Source organism: Semicossyphus pulcher, unplaced genomic scaffold (assembly GCF_022749685.1).
Source record: "Semicossyphus pulcher isolate SPU_LCO1_2020_fin unplaced genomic scaffold, fSemPul1.0.p SCAF_3, whole genome shotgun sequence".
Taxonomy (NCBI): Eukaryota; Metazoa; Chordata; class Actinopteri; order Labriformes; family Labridae; genus Semicossyphus; species Semicossyphus pulcher.
Window position 1 is genome coordinate 29,855,434 of NW_027211704.1, and position 8,803 is coordinate 29,864,236.

Sequence of the window (8,803 nt, forward strand, 5' to 3'; positions counted from 1 at the left end):
ACCTGTCAGGGTCAAGTTAAAACAGCTTTAGTGATAGAGGAAGAGAGGGATGAGAGGATGGGAGAGGAGAGAAGGGGCCAATTGGAGTCAGGATCTCGGTGAGGAGAGACCCTCGCCCATGCCAACCTCACCTGATTGCCAATTTGTGCCAGTCTACAGGCATCAAACACCAATACGAGCCACACGCGCACACACAAACGCCGCTGATTGGAGAACGCTAACCAGCTAAAAGCCCCCGTACACATTCAACCACACACATGCGCAAACTCACGCTGACAACCCACCTACGCCGGCTGATTGGACACATCTAGGCGCTTAACAAGGTGTCCACGGTGCAGACCTAAGCCGTGTGATTGGAAGATTAAACTGCCGCCTTAAATGACTAATTCTCCCCCACGTCTAGATGAAAATAAGGTGCAGCGCTGATTAGATTGCAGCCTGCTGTGCCAACCTCGGGTCTGCGCCATGTTCATTACCAACACTCACCCCCCCACCCAACAAATCCTATCTCGGTTCGTGTTCTCCTGCCAACCCCAAATACTCTATTCGTGATGGAAAAGCAATTCTGACACCCTCGAGAGTTGAGGTCGATGCCTGAGGAGTGATGAAATTAAGTCGGGTAAAATTTATTTATAAATCGCTGTTAAAGCTGCACCTGGCAATTTAACACGGTGACAGCCCCAAACAGCAGCGAGACATAACTGATGGAAATTTAAGACCTCAGTACCAAGGAACTCTGTGAAGGTGGAGTCAGTAGAGGTGATGGAGAGGTTCAGCCATCATCCTCATGACAAAGTTCGTACTCAAGTTTTAGTGTGAGTAATTCATTTAGCCAGACGATAAAGCCCGTTCCCCTTTGCTGCTAGAATATATATATTTCTACATGGTACAGCTTCAACAAATGTTCCTCAACCCAAAGTCACACATCAGATATAATAATCAGTTTTGTCATCTAGAAGAACAATGCAGCATCAGCCGAGTTTTCAAGCTGTTTTACACCATAATTCATGCTTATTGCTCCTTCACTAGTGAAACACGATGATCAGAATCAGCTTTATTGGGCAGGTATGCCCACATACAAGGAATGTGACTTTGGTTTAACTTTGCTCTATGTATACTTTAACTTTAAATATTAAACTAGTATCTACAAGCCTGCGAAAGACAATAGTGCAAATATGAGGAGTGCAACGAGGCTGAAATGTATAATATGATTCAGAAAAATATGTAACAGATGGGTTAATTTACATGAGGTAGATAGGTTCCAGTATTTACAGTAAAAAGAAACGGTGTGCAGATTCGTGCCAGATGATATACATGAATGAAATGTGTAATAAATATAATAAAAATATAATAACATATAAACAATCTTATAATTTATATCTATTAACACAAACCAAACTCCGTACAACAATTTGTTGTCATTTTTGTGCCAGTTTTGAGTTTGGAGATCATGAAAAGGCTTTTGTAAGTCTTCATGGTCTGTTTTGTTTATCAAGTACAAATACAGCATCAAAGATCTGCCTCTCACCATGTTCACACCGCGCTCATTTTCCTCTGTTGCACACTTCATAAATTTTTTTGAATGTTGTCATCAAAAGGATAATGTCGCACTGCTGTGTTAAGGGTGCAAATCATATAAATGTAGGGAATCTGGATAACTATCTATACCATTAGCACTAGAACCGCCAGGGCTCTCAGTATACCTATAACCGCCATAGGTAAAATGTACCCGCTATTAGAATGTATTGATTTTATTTATCATTTTCCAACACAAGGTTGTATAATGAAATGCTTGATGTGGTGTCTTTATGCAGCTTACAAAATGACAACATGACAATGAAATATATAACAATAAACTTTATTTGCAAAGCACTTTGTGAACAAGGTGCTTCACAGAAAACAAACCAAAGAACAGCAGATAGTCCAGAGACCTCCCCACTGTCAGACTGACCTTCACTCACGGCACTGAGTAAATCTAATGCCTGAGTTACATTCATGTATCTCTTCCTCTTATCCATGTTGAATTGGAGTTTATGACTTGATGAGCATCTTGATGACACACAGTAGTGTTGCCATAGCAACATACAATGTATCAATCTAAAAGCGCAAAATGATTAGCGCAAAAATTGGGACATGCTATATATGGGTAAATCTGACCCAGCGGTTACAGGTATGAATGCTCATTTTTAAAATCTGGCTTTATGTTGACATGTTTTGACAATAGGGGGCGATACCAAACACAGTTTTAGGAAAAGTCTAAGACTGGGGGGCTCGAATGTTTCCTGTAAAAAAGTTACATACAACTTCGTAGCTAACAGTATTGTTTGCTTTGTTGTTTGTTTAGGAAGTAGTTGAATGCTAATGTTAGCTGTTGTGCAAGGAAGCCCTCAGCAGACATACATCCATACATTTGATTCCGTTTTCCTGTGATAACGAGTCATTTTTGGTAGCTTTTCTGAGATCTCGACTTATTTTTTTCGTTAACGAGATAACAAAGCTGGTTTTCTCGTGATAACGGGATCATTTTCCCACGATCTCGAAAACAAAACAACAGGCTGCTCACTGTGATATTACAGACCAGGACAGCCGTGCTGCCATGCCCACATTCATGAGGTAAGTTTGGCCTGTTTCTATGTCTGGGGCTACGAGTCATGATCATCTGAGCTAACTCGAGATAATGAGATGAATAAGATGAGATCTCGAGAAAAGCGGGAATTACTAAATAAAATGCACGGATGTATGTCAGCTTATGGCTTCCGTAGTTGTGGATATCTATAATAGATTCACAAATATGTTGTTTGACCTTGAAAGAAGGCCCAACGTCCCTCTGAATCTTCTCTGTCTATTGTTTTTTACACTCACACCAGTACGACATATACATAACATAACAGCATTTGAGCTTTCCACAAGTGTGATGCCGGAGGAAAATGGGCACTGTGCAAATTTGGTGAATTATTGTTATTATTTCTGCACACTACTGACTGTTTTACTCTGTAAATACTCACCAGGGACATTAGTGGGGCACTTTGTGGAAAGCAACCTGGTTCACTGCCACAGTTTGGGTTTTGGAGCAGCTATTGCTTAATAGTCTTAAGAATCAGAATTTAAGAGGGGTAATTAGAACAGTTTAAGAAACCAGTAGCAGAGTCAGCAGCAACTCTGCCAGCAAAATCTCCAATTTATGACTGGTTGAATGCTGAAAATCCCCTGCAGTCTTCCGAGTTAGTGGGCTGAAGGTTAAAAGGATGCGCACATAAAGATGGACACAATATTTTTCTCATCAACTTTAACACAATCCTCCATAACTCTCACTAACTGCTCCAGGCTGTCTCAGCTCACACACTACACTTTCAGCTACTGCTATTTTCTATTTACCACTTGTTCAAAATGGAAAGAAATGTAGGCTGCATCGAGCTGTGTTTGAAAGTGAGCAGAGAAAAACTTTTCTGATTGACCAGGGGGCTGCAAACAGGTCAGGTGTCTGACATATCTGAAGCAAAATCACCATCATCAATGGGAGGTAAATCAATTTCTCTCCCCTTTTTCCTCAGCCCTTTCTCTTCGTCCTGCCCCACCTCCTGCTCCCTCACACTCTTACTCATCCACACACACATCCACACTTCCACTGGCCCCGGTCGATAACGGAGCGGGTATTGAGCAGTGGCTGTGGTCTAAATGAGAGTTTGATTTCTCGGGGGGTTGTTAGCCCCTGTAACCATAGTGTTGCGTGGCCATCAGAGACCTCTTCGCCAAACGCTCATTGACGAAGTGTGTGTGTGCGTCTGTTGGCGAGCACGCGTTTTAAACACCTTTTGATTTAGTTGCGCTCAAGAACAATACTTTTCATTAGAGGCTGATAGCATTCATTAAGAGCAATTCAGCAGGGCCACTAATGAGCTGCTCTGCTCTTGAACACTTCATTCTCCTTGAAAAACAATGAAGCGTGGCATCGCACACACACACACACACACGGAAAGACTACTCTCATCCCTGTTGCATCTTGAGTCAATTCTTGAAACTGTTAGTTCATCAGAGCTCCGAATAAGTAAAACCTAGCAGGCTGAGTCTTGTTTAGGAAGCTGAATGCCAGTGAGCCTTTCTGCTCAAACTGCAAATACACTTTGTGGCTTTTGAGCCGATTCATAACAATTACTAAGCTGCTGATATTGTCTAAACCAATAAGAAGCCTGTACCTTGGATCCAATATGTGCCAAAGCTGTTAAGCACATAGTAAACCACTTTGCACTTTTCATAAGCGGTCCAACAATAATCGATCGCTCAGGGCGTCAAGAATTGAAGTTTCTTTGACAGGATTTGTTTGTCATTTGTAAAATCTTGCAAATTCTTCCACCCCTGTTAGGCTTCTGTACTCGCTGCCACCCAACAACAAATAAAACAGGCTTTTTGTAGGTGTCTGAGTCTATGAAATGCTATATCCTTTTTTTACGATTGAGTTGTTATATTATTCATATCTGTGGGCCTTTGCGGCAGGGAAAGAAGCGAGGCAGGGAAGGAGAGAAACGCAGAAGGAGGTGGGACCTTTGACGGGAGCATTGATGAACAGCTCGACATAGTGAGATACATAAACATGAGGTCAGAGAGTATCGCAGTGGGAGATGGAGACGGAAGGAGGAGAAAGGGCAAGGGAAAGAAAGTGAGAGAGAGAGAGTGAGCGCAGGGGGAAAGATACTGCATCAGAAAGGTTGTCTCTCATTGACAAGCTCTCACTCTGTTCAGGAAACCCACCAATCAATGCTTTGGCACGGCGGGGTATGCACTCACGCACACACAGGCACACTGCGATGCGAGGCTGTGTGTGTGTGTGTGTGTGTGTGTGTGTGATGGAGGAAAGGATGTGCCAGAGGTCTGCGTGCTGCAGGAGAGTGTTTGAAATGCAGAGCACGTCAAGAGTCCTAGGGAGCTCCTTTTGCAGCAAAGCCTCATTAAAGAGACACTTGCCTTAAAGCAAGGATATACTGCCAGACCACACACACACACACACACTCAACACCAACACTTGAGCTTCACTCAGGCTAACAGAAAGTGACGGCAGAAGCGGCCTCGGACAAACTGAATGGAAATGTGTGTGAAGGAATAAACGTGCAGCAAGTGGTGGAATAAAGGCGGCGTTGTAAATGTCCTCCACTCCAGTCCTCTCTTCCATTTCCTCCCTTGTTCTCCACATGAATAAAGTTTCATTTATCCATCGGCCGCCCCTCCCCCATCTCACACTAATATTATATTCATGTATATTTGATTGTGTCAACTCTGTGGAGACTGGCTATGCTGTATCTTGTGTGCCTTTTAAAAATGCATCTATGAATAAATAATGTCTGTATCCGCTGATTGAAAAAGCCATATTGCCAGAAAGCCATGATGAAATGATAATGTAATATCTGTCCCTGTGTTGAATAAAGCAAAGCAGCCTTCAGACTCCCCCACCTTTTTTTAATTCTCCCAGTAAATGAAACCTAAGCTCTGCATCTGCACCTTATACTGCCTGATGACAGTCTCATGTATGGTTTGCACTGCCGCTCTGAGTGTGTTTTAATAAAGAGAGATCCTCTTTCTATACGTCGGCGTGTGTGTGGTTGTTTGGAGATATTAATAAAGAGAAGCAAGCCGTTTCCCCGAGCGGCTCCCCTGCTAATTGACAGTGATAGCACAGAGCCGTCTCCTGGGCTGATGTCGGGAGCCTAATAAAGATGCATTACTATGAGGATGTGAGAATGATGCAGATCGCGTGTCCCCCCCACCCCTTCCCCTCCCTTCTACCATCCTCCCTCTCCCTGCCCCCCTCTGTCCTCCTCCTCCTCTCCCCACGCAGGCTGATTAAACTGATAAACTGCGCCAAAAAGAGGGAGAGAAGGGGATGTTAATAATGAAATAGCAGCGAGTAAAAGGAGGAGTCAGTAGGGGAGGTGAGAGGAGAGGTGGGGGAATCGACACAGAGATGGAGAAGGAGAGAAATCCCATTAGGAGCACCTCCATGCCTAATGAATTGAATGCTAAGTCTGATATCGCCTGCTTAATTTCGCAAAATCTTAATTGGCGTGACATTTTAAGTTACAAGCTCTGGCCGCTCTGTGACCCTGTGGTGACACACAGTAAATAACACACACACACACACACACACACATACACGCTTAACAGGCAGCCGCTGCGGCTCGTGGCTTTGATATACTCTCATTAGCATAGCAACAGCGAGCTGACCATCCGCAAGGGATACAGTAACCCAGGCAACCAGAGCTGGCCGGTCCAACTATGGGAACCAGAGGCAGAGACGGAGCCCTCCTCCCAGTCTCCATCCTAATGTAGCAGCACTCACAGGTCTGGGCAGACATCAGCAAACATCCACGCCCAATGAGAAGCAACGATTTTCAGTTGTTACCATCAGCGAGCAGCTTAGGGTTTGTAATGTGACTTTCTGAATCACTTTGTATTTTGAACAGTATTGTGAACAGTTTCTATTATCTGCAGACTGCGCAGGAGAACAGAAAGCCATAAATTTACATCTGATTTGAGAGAAGAAATTTAAAAAACACTCGATGGAATTTATTTCTTTATGCGCATTCATTTGTAATAGTCAGGGGTTGGTATTGAAACTCAATACTTTTTTAAAACAGGCCAAATGTGTCAAGTATCTAAAGCATCCAAAGTTGCCACTAAATGCTTTGACTGTCCTTGACTGCCAAGAAGTACCCGTCGTTGTGCAAACCTACCAGCATCAGTTTTGGATGAAACTGCAGAGCCAGTGTTTTCTTTCACCCAATGCCAACATTTTCACTTTTTTTGCCGGATCCATGAGTATGATCAAAGTAAAGAGAAAGGCTGAGAAAACAGTTAAAAAATATGGGTGAGGTGTGGTTATGGTTAGGGAAAGATTGTGATTGTGGTTTGTAAAACACAAACATTCATTTCATGTCTCAACCTTTGTATTCCTCCTTGCTATATGTAGAAAGAATGTTAAACAAGCGTATATTCCTGAAATTATTGTGTCAATTATACTAAAGTGTATAAGTCAGCAAGTGAAATATATTGAAATGAGTAAAGTTTACCTGCATTACCTAATTTTCAACAGTAACAGTTGCAACCCAAAATAATGTAATAAAATCTACCCAGAGATATCGGGCCTGTACTGCATGCATCAAAGCTTGGATTAATCGATGTTTGCACGTGTCGGTGTGACAATGGGGTTAAAGTTAAGATTCCTGTTTTGCTGTGTATCATAGAATGAATGAAAGTGTTAATATTTATTAGTTTGATATACCAGACGATTTGTAGTCGGCGTGTCTGTATGTGACATTTAAATGTGTAGCCCTCTCTTGGCGGTTACACTGGCTGACTTTCCTGAATATTAGTAAGTAAATTTACACGAGCAGGCTCATGTTGTTGATTTGAATTTATTTTTATTTGAGCATCTTAAATTCCCAAAAGGCTGCACGGTGGTTAGTGCTGTCGCCTCACAACTAAGGTTCCTGGTTCGAATCCCTGTACCGATGAAGTGGGCTCGAGTTTGCATGTTCTCCCCGTGCATGCATGAGTTCCCTCCGGGTACTCCAACTTCCTCCCACAGTCCAAAGACATGCTCACTAGGTTTATTGGTGACTCTAAATTGCCCGTAGGTGTGTGAAAAGTTGCCTCTCTCTGTGTCAAGAGTTATTATTACTCATTTTGATTAAATCATTTGTTGTGTTATGTAATAAAAAATGTTCAGTAGATCTTACCTAATTTATTTCAGTGTATCATAGTTGTTAAATTTAGGTATTCTTCACTCAAAACATTGGGTAAAATTTACCCAATCAAATGAAGTGCAAATTATTACCTCAATTTTATTGAGTACATTTGATAGGTTGTTTTTTATAGTGCACAATGGACTTTTCAGAGCGTACCATAAAGGAACAGTTTGGCTTTTGGTAAATACACGTTTATGTTGTATGTGTCACTTTTTCTTGGCTGGGAGCAGTGGCTTTCTTTATAATATCTGGATTTTAAAAAAGTCACTACACCTGACCAAGAAATAGTCCACACATAACCCTTGCAAAATCACAACTTTAATTTTAACACTTACATTTTTGACCAGATTAAATCCTAAATAATGTGGTCATTAATGATCTTTATTAGTTATCTTTATCTGTTTGTAACCTTATTCAGGTTACCCTCATCTCAAATATTAAACTAAAGTCATCTCACTTGCAGGCTTGGCTGCTGGCAGTACCCTCTTATTTAACAAGGTAACATAAGAACGGTGTTGATTGTATCTTTTTTTAACAAAAAAATGAAAACTTATTTCCCACAACATTAAAGTTGTAATCTCGAAGATCTCAGTTTCGTTCTCTTTGGCGGCACCTTTGGTGATAAACAGTAATTGCGGGAGCACACTTCCCAGATATCCAGACAGTGCTGCATGTGTGACGTCTACGGTTGGCTCCGGTTGTAACTCTTGATTTTCCTCGCTGAAGGTCGCTTTCCTTTTTAGACTGTTTGCTTTCATCTGAGCGTCAAATCTGTTTCTTTTTCTTTGGATTTTCACTTATTGTTGAAGTTGTATCTGTAGTCATCCATTTTTTCTTCGTGGCCACCGACACCCATTCCATAATTATACTATACACTGCAAATGCAAAGTCTTTCATCAGTGGGCCATAGGCTCAATCACCATTGTGTTATCTCATTCGGCGATAGTGACTTAACAGACATTTATTTAAATGAAAATCTTCCAGATTATCACTTTAACATATTCCTTTCACTATTCCCTTCGCTCTGATTTTTCTTTTTGCACCTCAGACAAACAACTCAAAGCAGT